Source organism: Platichthys flesus, chromosome 17, assembly GCF_949316205.1.
Source record: "Platichthys flesus chromosome 17, fPlaFle2.1, whole genome shotgun sequence".
Classification (NCBI taxonomy): domain Eukaryota; kingdom Metazoa; phylum Chordata; class Actinopteri; order Pleuronectiformes; family Pleuronectidae; genus Platichthys; species Platichthys flesus.
Genome location: NC_084961.1, coordinates 19,948,488 through 19,973,481, shown reverse-complemented (window position 1 = coordinate 19,973,481; position 24,994 = coordinate 19,948,488).

Sequence of the window (24,994 nt, the reverse complement as noted above, 5' to 3'; positions counted from 1 at the left end):
AGCACTCAAGATGATATGAAATATAATGAAGTGAATTTTTATATTTGTATTAATGATAAATACTGAAATCTCATATTCATACCCTTGGCTATTAACCTATGAACCAAAGGCCAACTGTGCCAAAGTGAATTGAGAATAATTTAGAAAAGCAGACCAATATACAAGGTCCCACAATTAAACCAGGCCACAAAGTCAGAAGAAGTCTGTATAGATTACATTACATTACATTTCATTTAGCTGACGCTTTTATCCAAAGCGACTTACAATAAGTGCATTCAAACCCGAGGGTACATACCAAGGACGACAAGAATCAAGAAAATACAATTTCTTCAAATAAAGCAAAACTACAAAGTGCTATAAGTAAGTGCCATTTAAGTGCTAGTAAAGTGTTAGTTTCAAAAAGTTGTTAGTGTTTTTTTTTTTTTTTTTTTCATTCAAGGTAAAGTCGGAAGAGGTATGTTTTTAGTTTTCGGCGGAAGATGTGTAGACTTTCTGATGTCCGGATGTCAATGGGGAGCTCATTCCACCATTTAGGAGCCAGGACGGAAAACAGTCGTGTTTTTGATGATTGTTTAGCTCGCAGTGAGGGAGCAACGAGCTGATTGGCCGAAGCAGAGCGGAGTGAACGGGGTGGGGTGTAACGTTTGACCATGTCCTGGATGTAGACTGGACCGGATCCGTTCACAGCATGGTACGCAAGTACTAGTGTTTTGAACCGGATGCGAGCAGCCACTGGTAACCAGTGAAGGGAGCGGAGGAGAGGAGTAGTGTGAGTGAATTTAGGTTGGTTAAAAACAAGTCGAGCTGCTGCATTCTGGATGACTGTGATAAAACTGTGGTGAAGCAAAGATCAGAGCAAAGGTAAAACATTTCTAAAGCTTTGATTGTTCCCAGGACAACAGTGATTGAAGGGAGATTGAAACCATGAAGACTCTTCCTATAGTTGGTAATTGATCACTCTAAGGGTCCTTGTCAGGGACTTGATCAAGAACCAAACAGTCAGTATAACCTCCATCCTCCTCTTGACCTCGGAACCAAGATAATAATACAAATTAAGCAAATCCAATAAAAAGCAATAAAAGATAATAACATGAAGTAGTAGATTAACATGTCCTCCTGACATTGGATGAAACACATATATGTAATCATGTCATCATTTCATCATTACGACGAAATATTTGTTATACTATGTTATGGTTATTATATATTATCTATTATCAATATTTCTTTCTTTATCATATGTTTATTGTATGACTTTTTACGTCACAATTGTGACTTAATATCTCTTAATAGATGACTTAATGAATGTCATGTGATGTTTATGATCTTGTATCAAATAAATATGACCTTTTTGCATCATAATTATAACTTTTTATCTCGTCTTTTTTCTTTGCCTGGCTGATGGTTCCTCAATATTGAATAATTATGTCTAATAATGTGCTATCTCAAGAAAATAAACACTATTAGTCACAAATAGAAATAAAGACAATAGCTTTTAATATTCACATTGTGTAAATGTTATGTGCTTTTTCTTGTGAGAACAGACACAGTCCCGGTAGTGAATTCCAGACTGTACGTATTAAACTACTTCTACACAGAAGCAACAGGAAATGACCTCCAGATGACTGCAGAGTAAAATGATCACATCTGTCTGAGACAAATTAAAATAAATAGTTTACTATGAAGTGTTCATGCGTGAATATCTGTAATAAAGCACACCAGAGAATGATCCTGATAAACACCGCCTGCTCAAAGCCCATCAGGCGGCAGGAACACCTCACACTTCAACACAACAGGTGGAAGATGTGGCAAAAAGAAAGATTTAGTGAGAGTTACTGAGGCTGAAAGTTGCCTTCAGCTGATTGTTTGCTAATCCTGTTAGAGGGTGTAAGTGCTGATAAACAGCTCTGTTGGTGAGTCCGGTTCCGCAGCAGCCTCAGATGTTCTTGGCTGACAGGAGTGGAACCTAATGTGGTCTCTGTTGTGTTGACCATCACCTCAAGGTTGGGCGAGTTGTTTGTTTTTTTCAATCTCCAAACTATTCGAATGCTAGTTTCAGATAATAATGGTTCCAAACTTATTTCATTTCTTTGAAATTGCTGTAACCACCTTCCTCTCCGGAACACCAAGCCTCAGATCTTATATTTGCACTTGTCCTGAACTGGGGCCTCATCACAGTCTTCTCACATTGGTCTACTGGACTTCAGGACTTGGTTTTTGAACTGACGTGAGTTGCTTTTCCTGCCAGCCCCCTAGTAAAGTGTCAGTGTGAGCCAAAATACAGAAGGAAATTACAGCAGGTGATTATTGGGAAGATTAACAGCAAGCGATTGGACAGCTTGACAACTTTTGGGCTCTTGTTCCCATTTCTTCTTTTTGTATTTTGAAACTCTACTTAGAACTTCCTAAGATTCAACAGTGCAAAATGCAAATTTATGCAATTTTTTAACTGGTCTTAAGATTTTGATCAGGAGTGTATACACAGGTTTGTGGACATTTATCTCAAGTCAAGTGAGTGATAGAGTTGCGTTTTTTCGAGATACGTCATTGATTGGCCAGCTGAGGTATCACCATTGGCCATTGTGCTTTCAAAAGATATTGCAGAAAAAGGTCTCTCCACATCCTCTGGGGGGCACTTACAGGAAGTGTTGTCAACATAGTGATTTTGACACTAGATTCACAGGCTTTTTTCAAAAGAGCATACATACACCACTCTCTGGTGACGACAATCAACAGCAGTGAGAAACACCTTTCGTCTCTGTTCGACTCTGTGGCAGAGTAGCAGTTTGTTAGCTGGACAGAGGGTATGTGCTGTTGCAGACACAAAATAAGAGAGAGATTTTACAGGTTAAAATGTCTGTCTGAGCAACGATTTAAAAAACAAATTCAGCTAAAATCCCACTAATCGGTCTTTATCTTTGTATCTATATTCTCTGGTGATTTTGTGAGATGATGTTGTGGTTATAAAATCAGGAACCTATTGTGGCAGAATAGTGTTTCGTGCTATTGATTATTCGGTTTTATCAGCCAATCACAGTACAGGGACATTAAATACAGTAGCTGTCTAATGAGCTCTCCCCTGACGGCACACGCCGTTTCAGGTCTGTTCGCCTTCCAGCCTTTACAAAGGGAAGAGAGCGGCTGAAATGTTTGTACCACATTGTTGTCCTCGGTCTTTCCTCATTAAAGCCTATGACTTTGTAGGTGTTTAAGTTGGATCCCCACTCACCAGAAGTGATCCTAAAGACACTGTTGGTACGTTCACTCTTCCCTTGCACTGGGATTACTTAGCAGCCCTACAGTTGTAGGTGGTGGTATTGCTGTGCACTGCAGGCCCCCTCTCCTCCTCCCTCCCCTCTGAGCTAACGGATGCTAATGACTAATCGGTATGCAGCCCTGCTGTGGTGCCAGATTTACTGTGTTTACACAATTTGAATTAATTTAAGGTTCATTTATGATCCTAGGGAGTGTCAGCCCGTGTTTGGCCACTTCACTGGAAAGCTGCTTCAGCTCCTCATCACACGATGCAAGAGCGCTACTAATTTGCTTTTCTTTGCAGTGTTTTACCTTACTTTGCCTACATTGGCCGGGTCATTCCACCGGCTGGGGCGTTTATTTCCTTTATTCATTTGTTTTGATTTGGGTTATCTGCCTAATCTATGTGGGTCTTTTATATCCTATTTATTTTAGTTTATTCTATTTAATCTGCACCCACATTATGACTTGGTTATTTAGACTTTATTTTGTTTTTAGTAATTGTGTAGATTAGATTCTTTTTAAATTTTACTGATATAAACTAGTATTGTTTAGTTTTTTTTCCTTTACTTTTGATTCTTATTTGAATTGTGTGGAGCCCTACTGATTAGGGTGTTTCTTATATATGTTGCAGGGGTTTCAAGCCTGAATCAAATCATATCCTATCAAATCAAACTGTTATATTTCATACATTGCATGTTGGCTATTTTAGGGGTCTGAGCAAGTGACACAATCTTCAGACCCTAGTTGATGACTTTTCAAAATATAAGCTCTGTAATTCTAATCGGCACAACGTTTTACTGCAAGAATATAAACATGTTTTACATTGAGGACAACTTACTAAATAGGAAATGATTCTATGAATACTGTTGTCATGAGCTCCTGTCCTGTGTGGCTGTGTCTGTCCAACATGGTGAGACGAATATGATGAAAATGATCTGGCAGGCATCTTTACTCACAGTTTGACCCAGTTGCGACAACTGCTGTAGTTTATCTAAGGACTATAGAGGAAGACATTTTTAACTGGGTCCACAGACTGACTGTTAAGACGCCGCCTTCGCCCATTCGCACACACACAGACTGCTACAGAACACTGGCCGCCTGTTTGTTAAATTTGTATTAATATTGAACAAACGTAATTTCCAATAGGCCTACAGATAAATAGTGTGAACATAATATGTATTGTTTAGAGCGCAGACATATTATGTATTTAATATAGCAATTGTTTGTGCATAAACTGTACATGCCTGTGTGAGATTTGTACAAATCTGTTGTTGGTAACCAGTGTGTGTTAACTACCTGAAATGTATTGTAATAATGGAGTTCATTTACTGAGCCACCGTTCACTATCAGTCAGGTCAGGAAATTCAGCAGAGCTCCCCACTCTACAAATAACCCTTCCCTCCGTGTTGTGATTGCTCTCTTATGAAATGGACGAGCACTTTTCACATCTGTCACTTATTTGCTCCTCAAACCGCGCTTTTCTCACCGAGCACAAATGGCAGGGAACACATGTTTTCCCGCTGTCAGACACAACACATTTGTGTCGCACACCTTCAGACCGCTCCGAACACAGCGCAGAGTGTCAGAGTGCACTCCGCCTATGTTCATATTCATTTCCTCCTGATTATGTCTCTCTCGTGTCTCTGATTACTCCCAAACATTGTGCTGGGCCTGCTCATTTCAGAATACATCATAAACAATTTACACGTCATTAGTTTTGTTTTGATCATATTTGTTTGACGAAACGTCTCCCTGCATGGTGAGTGCTGAGGTTATTTACCCCATTTAGGGGCCCAAGGAACACCATGCAGCGTGTGTTATGTTGCATTGTGTGATTAATTGTCATGGGTCTGTGCCGAACTTTGAATGAGATGAAGAGAGTGTGTGTGTGCGTGTGTGTACGTGTGTGTGCGTGCATGCTTTTATGTGGTTTGTGCGGGTGTCCTGCAGAGGGCAGTAGAACTAACAGCTAACTTGAAGGCTGATGTAAGCCAGAGCAAATAAAAAGCAAAACCCCAACATCTCAACGTACTGATAGAGAGTGAAGCATCACAGAATTGACACACGGTGCCATTCTTCCACTGATCTGTGGGGCGAAATCCTCTCTCACACACACGTGTTAATTTCATATTTTCACTTCACTAGGCAGGACTGATTAAACCCAACACACACACACATACAGGCCTACAAAAACACATTTCCTCAGCTTCTGAGAAGATGAATACGACATCAACATTTAACTTGACTTGGGGGCTACAAAGAAGATGGGTTCAGCGATCAGGAAGTATCAACACTCAGAAGATGACAGTCAGATCAGTTGAGTTGTAACAGCCACATGAGAGTTAAATAATACCTAAATATGGTTTTGTTCTCAGATTTGAAGCCACCTTTTCACAAGCTTAAAAATTGCTGCTTTTAAATTATCTCAACACAAGACTAAAAACCCTTGTCCCCCCCACCCCCAACCCTAATTAAGAAAATCGTTTAACCTTGTCCAACTGATGTGGGTCCTGAAATACTGGGGTCATGATTTTCCCATAGTTTGTGCAGAAATGTCACTTTTTATTTATCTAACTGTTCTAACTGTAGGACCTTCAAAGAGCTCTGCAGATACATTTGCGGGGTGAAAAGATGGACTGTGAAACATTTATAAATATAAATATAGTAGGGTAGAGTGGTGTAATGTGAGACATTTTTTACATTTGCTCCCCTCTAGGCAAGCTAAAATGATATATCAGTCACATGTACATTTCCCATTAATTCAGGATGTTTCCTAGCAAATATGATTGTTTTTTAAAAAGTGGTCTTGTGTCTCACTTTACCCCAGCTTAGGGGTAAAGTGATCCACATACTTTTTCCACTTTAAAACTACCATAACAACACATGTTGTAATAGTTAAAATCCTGAGAGCTAGATTGACAACCACACATTCCAAAACTAATATTGGAATAGTAACAGAATCATGGGGATTGGTCATTTAAGCACATTTATGATTATTATGATTCATGTGATCTCACACCCTAACTCACCTGCACATTGTTTCTCTGTCGAATTGGCAGGGACAGGGATATTTTTTTTCTCTGCGTATTCAAATGCCAGTTCACGGCACTTAACTGGAGCAAGGCCATGGAACTGGTCAGCTGGTTGTTTCAAATGTTTGGCAAGCTCCTCCTCCATCTCATCTGTGAATATTCTCTTTGCCTCAGCTACTGCTTCCCAGGCTACTGATTTTACTTTCCTTTTCTCTCTTTTCTTTATGAATCTTTTGAGGGTTGACTTGTCAATATTTCTATCCCTTCCAGCTTTTCTTAAGGACTTCTTTCCTTGCATGACCTCAGCGGCTGCACTCTCCATCTCTGCGAGGGGTGTTTGGCCCCAGGTTGTCTTCCTGGTGTAGTTTCTTGGCATGATGGCTTTTCTACAATGTTTATGACATTAAAAATTAAACATATATAATGTAATATAACACTGTAGTGAATAGGGGACTTACATAATTCACCCTCGCGCTCAGTATAGGCACACTGTGGTTTACTTAATGTGTCGGCGTCAGTCTCCTACGAGGGCGATGACGTCGACCCCAGGGCATGCCGGGTGACGTGATGACGTCAGGCTCCCAATGCATGATGGGAACGTAATGACGTCTGAGACCCCAGGGCATGCTGGGATGTTAAAAGCCATCTTGTTTGTTATTGTTTTGATGCTAATAAACGGAGCACAATTTGTGTGTCCAACTTGATGGAAGTTGCCTCTTGTGTTTCATCGCAATTTCCACAACACTACAATATGTTTAAGACTAAACTTAACTCGTGCTTCATGTCTCACTTTACCCCACACCATTTGTCTCACTTTATCCCACAGCCAACATTTTAGAAAGAACAACATCTCTTAGCAATTCAGGCTAATCTTCAGCTAGCATCAATCACATGGTTTTATATGTTGGAAGTTCACCAACATGTATGATTTAAGTTTTTCTACCTGATTCAATTTGTTTTGAGACAACAGTTGATTAAGTTCAAAGCAAGCACCTTTACATGCAAAAAACTAATTTTGGTGAAAAAACATACTTACCACAGCACCAGCACCAACTTCTCCTTCATGGAAAGGGGGGGATGGGAGGGGCTTGAAAACATAATGGTCACATGACCACAAATGTGTTCCGTTGCCTAGATACAGGGGATGTCTCACATTACCTGATGTCTCACATTAGCCCGCTCCCCCCTCTATTAAATACTCCTACTGAAATATCTCTATGAAAATAATTTTGAATGAAAGATGCAATTAGAAAAAAACAAGTGAATGCTGTAAATACATTGGGTCCCAAATATGCACACATTTATATTTTCATAATCATAATGGATCAACTGACAATTCTTTGTTTCAGTTTTCAACTACAAACTCAGTCTCCGACTTGTTCCCAGCAGCAGCCGCAGCAGCTCATATAAACCCACTGTACACCACCTGCTCAGCACCAGTATACAGACACACTTAGTGACTAGCTGGTTTACAAAGCGGAGCAGTTTATGCTAGTGTGGCAGACTATACATTCTTGAGGCCTAACAACCACAACGCTAGTCCAGACAGGCAACTCCATCTGCTCTGCTCTAATCGTGTGACATGCCTCACTGTCCACAACCCTCTATCTTACAAACCCTCCCAATTTGGTGGTCTAGTTAAGCTGCAAACATTTCCCATCGCTCCCTTTCAAGGCCTCTGTTGCCCTGCATCAGTTTAGCTGCCTCTCCATTCCCCCCCTCCACCGCCCCAACATCCACATGTAGGCTTTAACAGGGGGGTTAAATACATTTGCTCATCACTCCTCATTATATTAATATAATCTTAACTGCAGAAGTGATGGAGTCAGCGTCTAGACATCAATCTCTATGCTCTGCTTGTGCAATTAACATTTCAAACCTGAGTTGTCTTACTTGGATTTTATTCTTAAACCATTTTTTAAACTTGAGTTATTTTGAGAGCCATGTCGTGTCTACATCTTTATTGATGCAGGTCTATGTTTATTAGTATTAATTGTTACTCAGATATCTGATCAGTGGAACTGGAATCATTTTACATTGTAACTTTGTCTTTACAATGTACCAAAATCACAATAGTTTGCTACAAGCTCAGTTGACAGGTGTTCACTATCAGTCGTAGAATATGTGAATGAAAGCATTTTACCCTCCACTGCTGTTTTGTCAACAATAGCAGAATGAAACTGTTTGTGTTGCAGATTCCATAAAACCCACTGAAGAAGAAAATGATGCAGGAACATGTTCTATGACAGTAAACAAATCATACATCCAATGGCGAAAAGCAATGTAGAAAATATCATGGGAATGTGACATTTATTTTGTTATTATGCATTAATTATAAAGTCCAGTTTCCTTAAAGCGTGACACATATCTGGCACTATTTTATCTTCATTCATTGCTATAGTGAACACTTCTAGGTTTTCGTAATACTATGTGAATGTTTTGACTTTGTTTTTAGGTTCTCAATACTTTTTCACCCCTGCTCACTGAAAAAATCTTTTATGTGATATTTCCAGATTTTTCCCTTCAAGATTACGTGTACGCAAACTTTAAATATGCAATAAAAACAGGATTCATGGAAAATCTACTACAGTCTGTTCCAACTCTGCCTTTGTACAGACAGAGGGATTGTACATGAGCTGGGGCACCTGCGGGGAATGCATTTACTGATGCTGCTGCAGGAAAACTATTGAACCCATTTCATAATTCTTGTCACATGTTTTTTACTGCTTATCTTTGTACCTTGTGAGTTTGTTCACTGGGAATGGAATGAAAACTAGAGAAATGAGTGGCCAGATGTGAAATGTATCGTATAACAAATGTTAGTGGTGTCATTCATATTCGTTTAGTCACTTACTAAAGTTTACTGGACCTGTCAGTTGCTGTGGATAAGAACAGCAACTTCGGCGTTTGCCTCTAAACAGAAACGTAAATGTGTGTTAAGTGAAACTAAATTTTGCCGACTTGTATTTGTGAGGAGAACAACAGACTTAAGCAGTTTGTGACACGGAAGATGTAGAAGTGGTTGAGGTGCCAGCCGCTGCTGAACACTTGCCCACAATCAGTAAATTGGCAGGTGGAGTAAAGCTTGGTGCTGGCAGTGGGTTCAGCCTCAGCTTTGTTTTCCCTCTTTATCTGCTGACTGTTTGACAGCCCTTCTAAACGGAGTTCATTCCCTATGGCTCCGCAGCTGTAACGTCACATGACGCTGTCTCCCCCCTTAAAACTCACACAAATCTTACATGAAAAGTACTGATGAAAAAAACAGGGCAAACTGAAAGAGAAAATTGTGTATCATACAGTCAGCATAATGAGTTAAACCTGATATATTTTGTTTTTGCTTTCCTCTGTAGAACATTATTTCGTCCACACAAGTCACATGACATCCACCCCCTTCCCATGTGAAAATAAGAGGTTAACATCATCCTTTGTCCATGTTATTTTTAGTTGAAGCTAGAGGCATCTCTTGATGGTGTCTGTCAGTGTTATTAATAACCAGTGTAATTAGAACACTGAATGAACTGTTATCTTGTTTTGAAATGCAGTTAATGGCGGGATGAGTTTGTGTTAAAAAAAAGAAATGTGTCCATGATCGAAGCTGCAGCTAATAAAATCAACCAGGGGAAGATTTTATGAAGCTGTATCACTTTAGCAAGCACTGCCAAACAATACTGTTGTTGTAAATGCCTGTTCATTATGTTCCCTAAATCCAACCCGTCCATTAGCTATTACTTTTATTAGATGCAGCAGTGTTTTCAATGTTACAACACATCAGTGAAATGGCTCTAAACATACAGTGAGCATTGTGAGCCTTCCATTGTGTGCTGTGCTCGGCAACTGACCCTGGACACATCTGTCATGAACTGGCAATGTCTCATCCTGCCTGTGTTATTTATCTACTGCCTCTAAAAGAGGACTCAATAAATAACATAGATATATCAATCTAAAATTAAGTCAACGGAGAATTACATTTGAAATCTGTTACATAGAATCCCCTATTGTGGGATCGGGGGGGATTTATGCTGAATCCTGCCAGTCTGCCTACCGAGGATAGGAAAAAAAACTTAATGGACGTTTTATTTGACCACTAATGCTGGTGGAAATTTTCCCAATGCCACTATCAATCAAATTTTATTTGTATAGCCCATATTCACAAATCACATTTCATCTCATAGGGCTTTAACATGGTGTGACATCCTATGTCCTTAATGCTCAGCAAGAGTAAGGAAAAACCACTAAAAACCCTGTTAACAGGGTAAAAATTAGTAGAAACCTCAGAGAGAGCCACATGTGAAGGATCCCTCTCCCAGGACGGACAGAAGTGCAATAGATGTCAGGTGTAGGAAAACATCATCAAGATTGCAGTTTTTGGCACTAATGGTAAGTATAGCTGTGACAGGTCAATGTGTTAATATGCGAGAGAGAGCGATAGTGGAGGAAACAGCCCTGCACCCAGCATTATCACAACGCACCCAGCATCACCTCCATGCACCCAGCATCACCATGTTCCCAGCATCATCACCACGTTCCCAGCATCATCACCACACACCCAGCATCACCACCAAAAATCCAGCACCACCACTTTCCCAGCATCATCACCACATTCACAGGATCATCACCATGCACCCAGCATCACCACCATTCACCACACGACATCAGCATGGACCCAGCCCCAGCAGCAACATGCTTTCGTCTGATGTATGGACTAGTTTCATTTATGCAGATAAATTTAAGTAAATAAATATACAGGTGTAAACAAAAAAAAATTGTATAAACACATGCACAAAACATCACCAATACCTGTATGAAGTGATGCAGAAGGCACTAACGGTTTAATACACCCACGTGGGTACACCTCTGAGGCTGCTCGGGTTAATGTGCACTGAACTGCAGAGGAGTTGACATTTTTTTGTCACCTTTGTGTGTGTGTCTTTGCCCTTTGGGCACAAAGACATTATAAAAACATGAAAATAAGTAAATGACATTTAAATGGATGGACAAAATAGATGTATAAATGGTTGAATCAATGCAAGGATGAATGTATGATTAAATGAATAAATTGTGAATGGATGGTTGAATACAATGAATTTTGATGCATGTAAGGATAAATAAATGAATGTCCTACTGAATAAACAGAAGATTCAGACATGAAAACAGATAAATAAGAATTACACAGTGGCAAGACAAACTCAGACAACCCTTTAGAGTGACCTACTTTTTAGGTGTGAAGTTGTCATGAAATGGGATATGAACAACAAGTAAAAAGTATATTTATTGAAAATATCCATTCACAGCACTTGTGGAAAAATCAAGTGAAACCTTTGATTCTATATCTGGTAGAACTTTATTTGGCAGCAATAACCTCACACCAGCTCCTCCAATAGAGCTATGAAACAAATGTGCACAAGGTTCAGGAGGAATTCTTCATTCTTCACTTCAGCTCAGCCACATTCATAGTAATAAAGGTAAATGGTAATGGTCTGTATTTATATAGCGCTCTTCTAGTCTTGATGGCCACTCAAGGATCTCTACAGTTATGTCATGTCACAAAGAAAGCAAAACAGTCAGCAAATTATTACATGCTTATAAAGTAAAAAAAAAAATAGAAATAGAAATGATGCATTTCTCATGTATTTTACTCTCTTGTATGTGTCAATTTGCCTTACAATTTACATTCCTCTTCACTACTATCAAGGCCCCTTACCTGCCAGTGTAATGCAGGCTAACACGACTAAGACAAGGCAGCTGGGTGGAGCTGTTCCTAGCACGGAGCAGGAATATATCTACTGCAGATCTATAGGCAAGGATACATAAGGTTTGGTCTATGTAACATGCTTCTCATATGGTGTAAAATATTTACATTCATACAATAATATAATGCCCATCACTTCCAGGGCTGTTTCTATTTATAATACACCTGCACGTGAAGCATCAGCTCCCTATCTTCTGAACCATGTTGATCTGGGGCGGATGCTCCTACAAATGAATGCAAACTGCTCTGACGACTAACAGCGGCCTATCAGTCATCTCTTCAAAGCTGGGGTGTGAGCTTGGCTGGCTGAAAGCTCCCTGCTCAAGAGTCTGATTAAGAAGATCAGCCCAAACAACCCAGAGTCAATTACCAAGCTTAACTAGGATATGAGCTAAAGAATCTAAGATGTCGACCATCGTACAGGAAACCGAAAAAACTGCAGCAGAGAGAGAGAGAGAGAAGGCGGGCGGGACAGCTATAGAAGAGGGAAAATATCACTCCTCCCCTCTCCACCAAACGCCTGTGGCAACAGAACAGACTTCCACTGAGCAGTTTTATTTGAATAATTCCTTCCTATTATATACTTCCTTCCTATTATATACTTATACACACATATATATATATATATATATAACTATATATATTAAAGCAAAATCAGGGGAAATCAGGGAAAGGGGATTATGCCTGAGTGGTAATCAGTCTCTAGCTGCAGTTTTTTTCTTCTTCACTGGTTGTGCGTGAATAGAATCAGTGTGAACAGAGATGGGAGACTTTGAACACTCAGATCAGTAACCAGACACTTTCACCAAGCAACTACAACTTTAATGGGATATATGCTATAACAATATCATGAGAAATTTGAATTATGCCAAAATCTTATGGGGCACAGAACTATGTTAGGAACTCGGACATGCTCTATTACTTTATCTTTAAAGCTGCACTATTTCATTTTTTTCTCATTATAAATTAGGAGATGTTTCTAATTGTATGTTAGAAACACCACATTTTAATTGCCGTCTGTAAAAATAGCCTAAGTGCTCCGCTCACTATTCCTGCCTCAAGCACAGCACACTCAGGGGACTTGCAAACCAGCTAGCAGCGAGTTAGCATTGTTAGTAAAGGCGCGCTGTGTGTATAGCTTATAAAACAGAGGTGTGTTAACGTTAGTGGGCCAAACCACCATTTTGAAAGCATGCTGACAAAGGTGTGAGCTTGGTTAGCCATTTTGAAAGCACCTTCATTTACATACTCACATGCACACACACACTCAAATACATATCCTTGTTAGTTAGCTCGATTGTTTAGTAATTTGTGTTTTTATACTTTATTATGTTCATTATAAATGTTCTTATTTCACAAATGTTCTGTCATTAATGTTGCATAATTGAACTTTGCCAACCGTTACACTGTTAAGAACTCGATAACCTTCACTGTTCATTATATATTCTTTAATAGTAAAATATTGAAATTTCTAATTGGACTAGATCTAAATGAGACTGATCTTAATCAATAAATTGGCCATCTGTTCCATTCTTTGAAGGGTGATGCCCCGTGAGAACTTTAACCAACTAAAGTTTGATCTAATATTAATATTTTAAATATTAATGTTTTATAATTTTATTTGATGACCAAATTTATTGAAGGCCTAAAGGCAAACCATTCTATGGTATCACTTTTTAAGCACTATTGCACAACAATACTTTAAGGTAAAAAACATGTTTATTGACCATCTTTAAATGTAAAAACAACATCTTTCGGCGCAGATGGTTCTTTGACGCTCTGCTCGTATTTACATTTGTACGTCAGGTCAGGCTGTACCGCTCTCCTCTCCTCGTATAGCTATATCGCTTGGTTAGTGACCATCGGTTGTACACTGTTTTTCATGATATGTTATGGGAAACACTGGGAAACACTTTATAGCATATAAAGCATTTCACTAAACATTCCGACACCACTACAAAATAGTGAAACTCACTATATAGTACTAGGACTATTGGCCTATTGTGATTAGTAGGTGATTTGGGACACAGCCCTGGTGTTTCTGGATTAACAGCACCATGAGGGTCACTTGCCTGCTTTAAAAGATTTACATAATTGCTGAACAGAGCTGGAGCCACCTCGCTTTATAAATGTGAGGGAGGAATTCCCATGTCTTCACAACAATGAGGACATGGAGTGGCTACCAAAACAATGATCAGGTTGTGATGGTGGGGGTTAAAACTTGATTATGATTGGCAGCACACTCTCTTGGGCAACCCGAATGACGGGTACTTAAGGAAACCTGATAAACAAACTTGCAGGTCAAGCCACTTGATGCAGCAGCTCGCTGGGATTTATCCTGCTTGTACCAATGGCCAGTCATGACCATGCTTAACAGAGTTCTTAAAAGGCTGATTGATATAACAAACACACATTAACTCAAAATGTTACCATCATATTGACTGAATGAGGATGATTTGATGAACATGCTGAGAGTGAATGATGGTTTGTGTATCACAACCCGCGAATGTTTACCAGACACGTCAACTTTAATTCTTGAGGGCAATTTCCTCCAGAATCTCAGACTTGTGGGAGCAGGACCGGTGCACTGTTCAAGATCATAAAACCCTGTATTTATCTGTGGGGATCAGATTGATCTATTAAATACCCTCTGTTGACATCACATCCACCATGTCCTGTGCTTATGCTGCTAAATGCCTTCTCTCCACTGAAGCTTTCTGCTGAAATAAGCAGCACTCGGGCTCCTCTGGGTGGGACTTCGCTGCATCGAGCCTGTATCATCCATAACCATGGACCTGCTGCACTGATAAACAATCCCCCTACAGTGGAGGAAAAATGGGGAGGGGCACTGTGACAAACAATGTGCGTTTCTTTGGGCACTGGTTAATACATTCATTCAATCAGCCTTGTCAGAAGTGGTGCAGCCCCAAGATGGTAGTCTATTTGATTTTCAAACTGGCCTTTGATTGCAAAAGGGAATGGCACCCAAGTGACACCGAAAACAAGCAATGCAATTATTCTACTACCGTATGTTCTTCAGGCAATTAATTCATTTTGATTTGCTGTGTATTTTTTGGGCCTCCTTCCTCATTAGTAATGATGAATCACAGAGCAGCCTACTTGTGTCCTGGGGTTCAGTCTCTTTGAACCAGTGTTGGTGCAGGAGTGATCCCTCACCTCCGAGATTAGGTGACATTGTTTTGCAGTTAAAAATCCATAAGCTTGATTGAAGGTATCGATGTAATGAAGATACACGTCCTTATTTAGTTGCAAATATTTTTTTGTTGGACAGATTGTCTTTAGCAAGTTTTATTTCAAGTTTAAACTTCATAATCAGTTTGGTTCGAAATAAATTTGGAGACAGTCGGAATAAAATAAACATGCATTCCAATCTCTCTGATAACCGGCAGGATGGACCAGATCTGGGGAAGAGATTGTCCAGGCTTTCCAGCAGCAGCATCAGCAGCAGCAGCAGATCGCCCTCCTTCCAGTGGTCTCTTCCAAATGGAAGGCACGCGGTAGAGGGGTGGGAAAGGTGGGGAGGAGGGAGGCTGCAGAGAAGAGGAAGTTATCACCAAATTGCCATATCTACAAAGCTCTCCCTGCACGCCACAGATTTCCTCTCTTTAATCTGACACATACAGCCTCATGCCTGCTAAAACCCTGCAAGGCGCTGTGAAGCTCAGCATCCTGGGCTGAAAGAACACCGCAGCCAAGAGAGAGGGGAGTCAGAGGGATAGACGGAGACAGAAAAAGAAAAGATAACGCATGTGAGAGAGAGGGAGAGAGAAAGAGACCATTTTATTTGTTCTTTGGAGCAAACATGTACCCGGCTTTATGAAGGGAGTTAAATCGTGGAGGTTAATTGAAAAATGAGATAAACAAAGGCTGCGAAAAGCAGTGGGAAAGATTGTGGCTGGCAGCGCAGGCGGGCCACCACTGAACCTCCTTCAGACTGTGCAACCCTGATAAAAAAGCACAGTTAATTGTCTCACAATTCTTCCACTTAATTTCAGTCCAATTAGAGAAAAAAATTGCGAGGAACTGTCTTCATTCCTTTCATTGCTATGCACGTACTGTACCTCCATAGAAAATATCTTTAATGGGTGGATCTTTCTTCAGACAAGCTTTCATTTTGTCATGAAGTCATGCTCAGCAAATATGTTCCAATGTCGAACATTATGTCCTAAACAATCTTCTTTTGAGTTTATACAATTTCTCAACAAGGGTTAGGGTTAATAAATTAATTTTCACTTCTAGCAGTATGAAGTTTGGCTCATATGGTGGCTAATAACTCCCTGATGAAAAAGGCATAGACAAGGCAGCATTGTAGAAGCCGCAGTGCCTGTGTATCGCAATTAAAACAAAAACCTAGACATTCCTGACAGGATTGGAACAGTCCATTCGATTGAAGACCCTTTTCTGAGGTAAGAGGCGAATTGAAATGTCAAACCACTTAAAGGTGAGTGGTTGACCTGTGGGATCAAAGCAGTCTGTTTCTGAGTAAGTCTCTAAATAACAAAATCAATTGTATGTGAGGAAGCAAAGCAGCAAAACTACAAAAGCTATTGCTGATATGATTTAACAAATGTATTGGGATGATTTGTAGAGCCAGATCTGTACAGAACTCTGGAGATTCTTTGAAAGGGGCTGTGTGTGTGAACATTAATGTTTGAGTCAGAGTCTCTGGACGTTTGTGGACTCTCCGAAGACCAATCAAAATACTTTGGGGCCAATGTAAGAACACAGAGCAGGTGGGGTGTTAATAATGCTTCTTACGCGCGACAAATGCAAAACTCTGGAAAAAAATTCGGATGAAAAAGTCCCTCACCTGAACTTTCTGAAGACCTCTGAGTTGTTCTGAAATCGTCTGAGCAAAGAACCTCCTGCAGCAGTGCTGAAAGGCAAACATAGTAGAAAGTCCAGTTCCAATTCTCTGAACATTGTCATGTCTAAAAGCGACTTATGTTGTGCTCATTACTACATATTTTGTCCAAATAAAGACACGTTTGTAAGTTGTTTTCTATTGTTTCTGGCCACTTGGGGGCAGCATACCTTACATGAATGATATTGTTCTAGTGAAGACAAATAGTGATGGTTGTAATAATAATAATAATCACACATGACTGTTCCAAACGAATAAGGTAGCAACAGCTAGGCAGCTAGCAGACATAATCTGGTAAACACCGGAAGCAGTCCTCACCTCAGTCCTCATGCGGTTACATACACCTGTGAATGGAGTAAAGATGAGACCCATCGAAAAGCAACAAAACAAAATAACATAGTTTCATGGATCTTTTTTACCTGATTTTCTTGGATCTGCACAAACAGGTGGAAATGTGAGGCTAAAATCAGATTTAGATAATTGGTTGAGGCTACAATCTGAAAATGAGATGGTTTGATTATTTCACCAAAAACAGCTACTTGCTGTTGCTGGAAAACATTTGATAAAAGCACCAAGAATCAACAAAAATGGTAATGTAGCAGGCCATAACACCAAACCTGAGCTAAAACTGCTAAAATAGCTCGGCAAGATCGTCGATGAGACATGGGTAGATGTTTTGATTGGTAATTCTCACACAATCTTCCACATTAAAACCAGGTAACAAGTGACATTGAGACTTGGCTACTTGTATGATACATCTTGAATTCAAAATTGAAGATTCACTCAAAGACATACAGACATACTTTGAGTATAAAGTATGTCTGTGATGTGAGAGCTAATTTCTTTCATTTAGATTTTTAGCTGACGTTGAAGCCTCATGCAGCAAGGACATCAAGCCATGATTAGCATATGTTTCCAGCATACAGAATGAATTTGAGTGGGGATATACATACATTAGGTGTTGTCCCATTAGCAGCCTGGCAGAGGGGCTGATTTATGTTTTCTGCTGGCATCACCTGACAGGGACATTAGTGTTACAGATGGGGACAGGTGACGTTGTCAGAACCATCAGTCTCCTGATGACACACTGCCAAAATGATGTGAGAAGAGCAAGCAGTGAGGATTATGGGTTGCATCAGAAAAAAGCTTGCTTTCAGAGCACCTCGAGGAAGATTACCTTGTCAGCATCAGAGGAAAAACACTTCTGCAGCAAGACAAATGATAATTCAATAATTTTGACTGCCTTGAAAGTGTCTCTCTCTTGCAAAACTCAATTACAGTGATAAAGGCAACTAATATAAGTTAACTGGGTCCAAACCCAGATGCTGACAAGATTTATTGCGTCATGTGAGCTCATGACTTATTCACGGCCTATTATGCTTTATGATTGCTGTCACTTTGGTACTAAATACAGTTGACAGCATACAGCACCATACTGTATGATAGCACTGATTGTAAGGCAGATACAATATGCCCCAATAGGGACCTATTCCTGTCAGGGAGAGGAAACACACTATAAGGATTCATAAATCACTATAAGGAAAAAAGACCCAAAAATTATTTGTTGTTCGACTTGTCTCTGATTTTAATAAAGTTGATTATTTACACATTAAGTGAGATCTGACTACTTTTACAAAGAAACCAATATTCAGACTCCTTAAAAACCTCTTATAAACCTGTTTAACTAAATATATTAGCGTCTGCTGATACCAGTTACAGACTTCTTGTACATAAACAGACTGTACTCCAAAGAATATCAAAGGGGACTGCTAGGCAGCAGTTAATTGCTGTTTAGCCTATTTATTAAAATAATATATTACACACACAACACACACACACACATACATTTAGCGTGAAATAAATATGGAGTTCCACATGGCTCTTTCCTAGGTCCTTCCTTTTTAAGTCTTTGTCATCATATGGATTATTACTTATTTTTCTACTTTATTACCCAACTAAGTTTTTTTTGTTATTATATTTATAATATGCCTGGAGAATATATCTGTTTATTGTTACATATGTATTTGTTTCAACACAAACTGAAACAATAAACTTTTGACTCACACATTGTAACATACAGAGAGAGATAAACAAAAAGGGAGTATGAAGGGGAGGAGTGTGTAGTGGCATACGGGAAGGGGTTTATGCAAGCAATGTGTGTGAGTAATGTGGGGGGATGGAGGGTCGGGACAGACACACAGAGAGAGAGAGAGAGAGAGAGAGAGAGAGACAGAGAGAGAGAGAATCAAACGCTGGCTGAATTGGGCCCAAATATCCAAGGTTAATTTTGTGAGAAAGCTGCAGTGCCCAGATAAGACCATCCCTGCAAATGAGTTCTGCCTGCCTGGATTACAGCTAAATTTATGCAGCTTTCCTTATCCTTTCACAAGCTCCTCTGAAGTGGCATAATTAACTTGCGCACATAAAATGTGCACATTTTCTGCATGGTGGTAACATTCCTCATTTTACTGCTTTGATTTTTTTGCCCTCCACATGGAGGTACTCTATATTTTGCTTTCCTTAGGTTTAGAGATTTGTCATTGTATGGCAGACGATGAGTCTTTCAATAATTAATCATTTTAATTACTCAACAGCTAAATCTTTGCTCTTATTATATTTCGCATTGGACAGGGCAAATAAACAAATTCAATGCTCCACATATCCTCAAGAGCACAGCCTGTGTGACCATTTACAGCAGGAACAAAAGGTGAAATGATGATAAAGCAAAACCCATTTAACGCATGACTCATAATTCATGCTGTACATATCACAGTTTAAACATATACAGTACAGTAGTACCAACATGAACATACACCCCTGTTTGTCAATAAAGGAACAGAAAGCCCTGCTACATGTCCAGAACCACAGCAATCCTTGAATCTTCAAAGCACATGCAGCTGAGATGCAAATATGGTAAGCTGCACTTGAGGACAGGAGAATATGCTCTGCTATTACAAAGCTTTTTTCCCATCATGCCCTGGGCTGCTCTGTTTATCTCCCCACACCCCCTGAAAAAGCTGTCCAAGGGAGGGCTTCCTCAGTTGTAGCTCTAGTTCTCACACCCAGCTCCACCATTTCAATATCTGTTTCCACTCCTACTCTATCCCTTCTATCAGGAGAGTGTTTAACTGGGAGGCAGAAGCACTCCAGTTCCAGAAACAGTACCACACTCTCTCACACACACACACACACACACACACACACACACACACACACACACACACACACAAACACACACTTAACCATCAGCTACAATCTAATAATATCTAAAAGCTTATAAAAAGCATGGGCCCGTTTAGCCTAGTCTGGTGTTTGACCTTTCTTCAAAAAGGATCAGAGTCATGTGTGCATTAAAAAACATGTCATGTGGGACAATTATTAAAAATAATGAAACCACTACATATTCACACATGAATTCATTTGGTTTTATTTATGAATGTTTGTGTTAATCAAATTACACATGAATGACATAAATACATATAAATGACACAAGCGTTGTTTTAAATTTTTCTGGAGAGAGCTGGCCATCAGCATAATGGTAAATGATGACGGTTCTGTGTAAGACAATTGCTGTGCACTTAAAACAAAAGAGGGAGAACAAATGAAACATTTAATTTATTTATAATTGCACTTTGTTGAGGTGAAATAACCCTTTATGTGATGATTATTATTTGTGTTTCTCATTTCATTTTTTCCGCTGTATTATCTGTTGTTTTGAGTTTAAACTCACAGTTAGGAACCTTGAAAGATATAGTTACTTAATCTGAGAAATGCAGAAGGTCCTCAGTGCTGGTGAACCTCAGACAAGTGATTTCATGTGCTAATGTGCAACAACAACCCTGATCATGCTAACCATTTTCATTGCAAATAATGCCAAGTACAATGTAATGTGAGTTAATGAGTAAAAGATAATTGTTTATTGTGCAACTACACCAATAACAATAATAAGACAATAAGGACATGAATAGCAAAATGATTTCACGTTGAGTATTATTAGTTTTCTAACATTTTCAGCACATTTTGCAATATTCACAATATGATATAGTCAAAATATAATTCATTAAATACCCTTTTCATATGGCTTGATTTGTACGTTATGGTTACTGAACAGTGTCACACAGCAGCTCCTAAAAGGTAAAACGTGTTAGCCAGTCAGAACCTGCACTGCTTGAGGTCAGTCTTATTTGTTCACACAGAAATCTAGTGTTGGGGCTATAATGCTGTCAGCTATTTAACAACAATAACTCCACAGAATGTGTGTCCGGACTTTCTCTGGAGTTTGCCCTTCACATATGAAAAATGCAGAGACTTGTTTTCAACAACCAATAGATAGTTGGAGTGTTCAGCTAAACTGTGGCAAAGCATGCAGAGGCAGGGAACATATAAATTCCACTGTGGAGAGCACTTGTTTTAGTTTATAGCAGTGTTAATTTTGGCAGCAGTTTTTGATTTAGTATTAGTCTTAGTCTTTTGTCGAAAATGCATATTAGTTTTAGTCACATTTAGAAATTTTTATCCTTCTTAGTTTTACTCTAGTTTTCGTCGACGAAAACTCAGAACATTTTAGTCTAGTTTTAGTCACATTTAATAGCCACATTAAACTCCTTTTCTATAAAAACATATAGCTGCAGCCTAATAGCTTCAAAATATATATTTAATTTTAAATGTGAAAACAAAAAGGGAGAGCAGGTCAGACTGGAGGCGAACACAGTTACTGCAACTCGGTAGAAACCAACTGCAGCTTCTGCTCTGATCAAGAAGCTGAGGCGCTGAACTCTGATCAGCAGAGACCATAGAAACTCTGTGTTTTCACTGTTTCCATAGTTAAGAAGCAGTCGGTCACTGAGCGGCTGCTCCACGTGAACGAGCTCTGCTCTCACTGTGTCTCTCTGAGCAAGTGCGCGGGGCGGGGGGTGGAGCTACGGACCGGAGCGCTATCTGGGAGGACACACACTCACACACACACACAAACACACAGACTCACCCGCCCGCTCCTTTTACTTCATGATACGATGATGTTTTAAAAATTATTGTGACTTAGTCAACCACCAACATTTTCGTCTCGTCTCGTCAACGAAAGTTAAAATAGATTTAGTCATAGTTTTTATTTTCAAAGATTCTTTTTCGTTACGTCTTCGTCTCGTCTTTGTCATGGGATAAGGGTCGTTAACGAATATATTTCGTCATAGTTTTCATCAACGAAATTAACACTGGTATATAGCACATCAACAGCTGCATTTTCCCTTATCACCAACAGCTCTCTTGACATCTCTGTGTGTGTTTTCTACATGTGTGACTCCTCTTCTTCACATCTATCTTTTCCTGAGATATTGGTTTTCAATTAGTTTTCTGTCTTGCGTCCACCGGGTCTTAAAAAGTCATCCACACGCTCACTAGGATTTCCTATTGAAATATCACATGTCCGAAGCCTCTCACTGGGACATTTGAGTTCTCACATATAGCCCCTCGGAGGAATACCAGGAGATTTTCCAGTGTTGAGTGTAAGCCTGAGAGAGTGAATGTGTTAGATTCATAAATTGAAGGATTATTAGAAGATAAAACATTGCAAAAGAGTTTTTAACAACAGGATTGAACAACTCTAGACAGCAATTATTTTACCTTTCTTTACAACAAATGTCATGCAGAAATACAGCATTCATATAAGGACGCAATGTGCCAGGAATGTGTGCCTCCTTATGTTTGATGATAAGCAAAGCTTGAGGCTCTGTGCTATATAGTGACTGATAGTAATTGAGCCATTGAAAGGTACAGGTATCAATCTGCTGAAGAAGCACTATAGGTTCTGCACAAAGAGCAATTCAAAGATCTATTCAAGTTCAGTGAAGCTCGACTCAGACGACAGACAGAGAGAGATTTTTCCAGTATTAGACAGATGAAATGCTCTTAACAATCTGTTAATAAACCTTTCAATTCTGTGTTATATACATGTGTATTGACTGATCATCGTCAGCACTGGAAAAAAATCCTGTCTGCATCAGTAGCCATTAAGTACGTTCAATTAGGTTGTAGCTGCTAAACATTTAAGTTTTCATCTTCATACAGCTTTCAAGTCACTGTGATGTTTGACCTGGTCCTAATTTTGAGAAATTTCCTGAAGGCAGATGTGAGGCCAAAACATTTTTGCTGGAAAACTGTTACTTTGACTTGCTACCACCCAGAACACTTTCTTTCAAGGTGTCCATAAGAATACACCTTCACATTTTTTTTAGATAAAAAAAAAAACCTTGTCCATTGACCTCCAAATTCTAATCAGGCTATCAAAATTAATGTTTGTTCAAGATGACATTACAGACCCTATGCGTTCTCCTATATATCACATTCACCTGAACATAAGGTCATTGTGACCTTGACCTTTGACCATTAAATCATTTAGTATCCTGTGCCTGTGAGAGCGATGTTTGTGTGCTTGCAGGTGCAACCCTGCTACCGCTATTGATTGAAAAAATTATTTCGCAAACGCTGCAAAAAATGTTGAATGAAATTCCTGGATCTTCCTCACTAAAATTTGAAGGGGCTGTCCAGACCCTTACCACATACTTTCACCAAATTCTGTGGGAATCTAACCAGTTGATTCTACAAAATCCTGGTAACAGTCAGACCAAGGAGAATATAACAGACCCTCCTTGGAGAAGGTAACTAAGTGGGCAGAAGGGGTCTGAATAATTTCCGAAAGTACTGTAGATGAACTACAGCAACCCTGTGCGAAAAAAAGTCTCATGTAGACTTGTTACTGTACACAGCCAAGTGCAAGACCAGTGTAAACACCATACCTCATAGACTGGAATACTCACATGCTAAATGAATCTGATGGAAAAGATATCATTGGAAAGAAAAAATTGTTCATTAGACATGCATCGCGCTTTGTCCGACACTGTCACTATGGTAACAATGTAATTAGTGAATGTGCTCTATCACTGTCAGCAGGACTGGACTGAAATTAATTTCCAGCATATCACAAATGAGCTGATGAGCTTGAGATGGAAAGGATTCTGTTGGTTTGTACAGATGAAAGGAGCGGTGATAATGGAGATGATTTCTGTTCATAATTCAAGCTTCAAGATTCTAGTTAAACACTGTCCATATCCTGCACATGAGCAAACCAATGTGGTTATTCTCCAGCACACATATGCCAGCACTTTTCATCAAATAACTTGCACCATAATCTTTTCAATCATGTATGCCTTGCATGTTGAATGAAGACAGGGTGAGGATTACAGAAGTCATTGTTACAGCTCTTAGCACGGAAGAACTGTTAAAATTCAAAAAGTCTAAATTACTTTTTGCCATATCTGGCTAGATGATCTGTACTTGCGTCAACTCCTTGTCAGACAGAAAGGCGCTTTGCGTTTTGCAAAGTCTCAATCACCTCCTATTGTGATGACTTTCTGAGTAATCCAGCAATTTTCACAATCCGGATTATCTAATCATCTCCCTCCCCCTGATAAACAGAGGCAAAATAAAAGTCAGATTTTATTTACATTGACAGGCCACAAATAATCACTCCCAATCCCAGAGCATCGTTTCTGGATCTCGGCTCATGCCCTAGTTCTTACCCACATTGCTAAACTTTTTGTCCCAGTAGCACCAGGGCCAAAGTATCTGCAGTTTGTATGACTCCTACTTATATTTTCAGCCTCTGTTTTTTCTTTTCACCCTCCATCAAGGACAAATAATTCCCATTATCAACACTATGGTTTATGACAAGGTATTTTGGAAACCAATGGCTGGATTATCCCAAAATTTGCTGAATCTTTTTAATCAACAGAGGATGGATCGTAACATCGTTTTCCTCCCATCATCAGGCTTTCTGTACAAAATGAGACCACAAGTAAACATGTTAATGAACAAAAGGAATTGGAATTGTATTTCTATGTGTCCTTGTATTTTGCGAGACACTGCAAACCAACTCACTAATGATAAAAGCAAGATCAGGGCTATGTTCCACCCAATATAACGCAGCAGCCTCAAGGGGGCACTGGTGGGATTTTAAATATTTTCATCTAAACAATCAAAACTAAACAATCTAACAGTTACATATATGATGAGAAC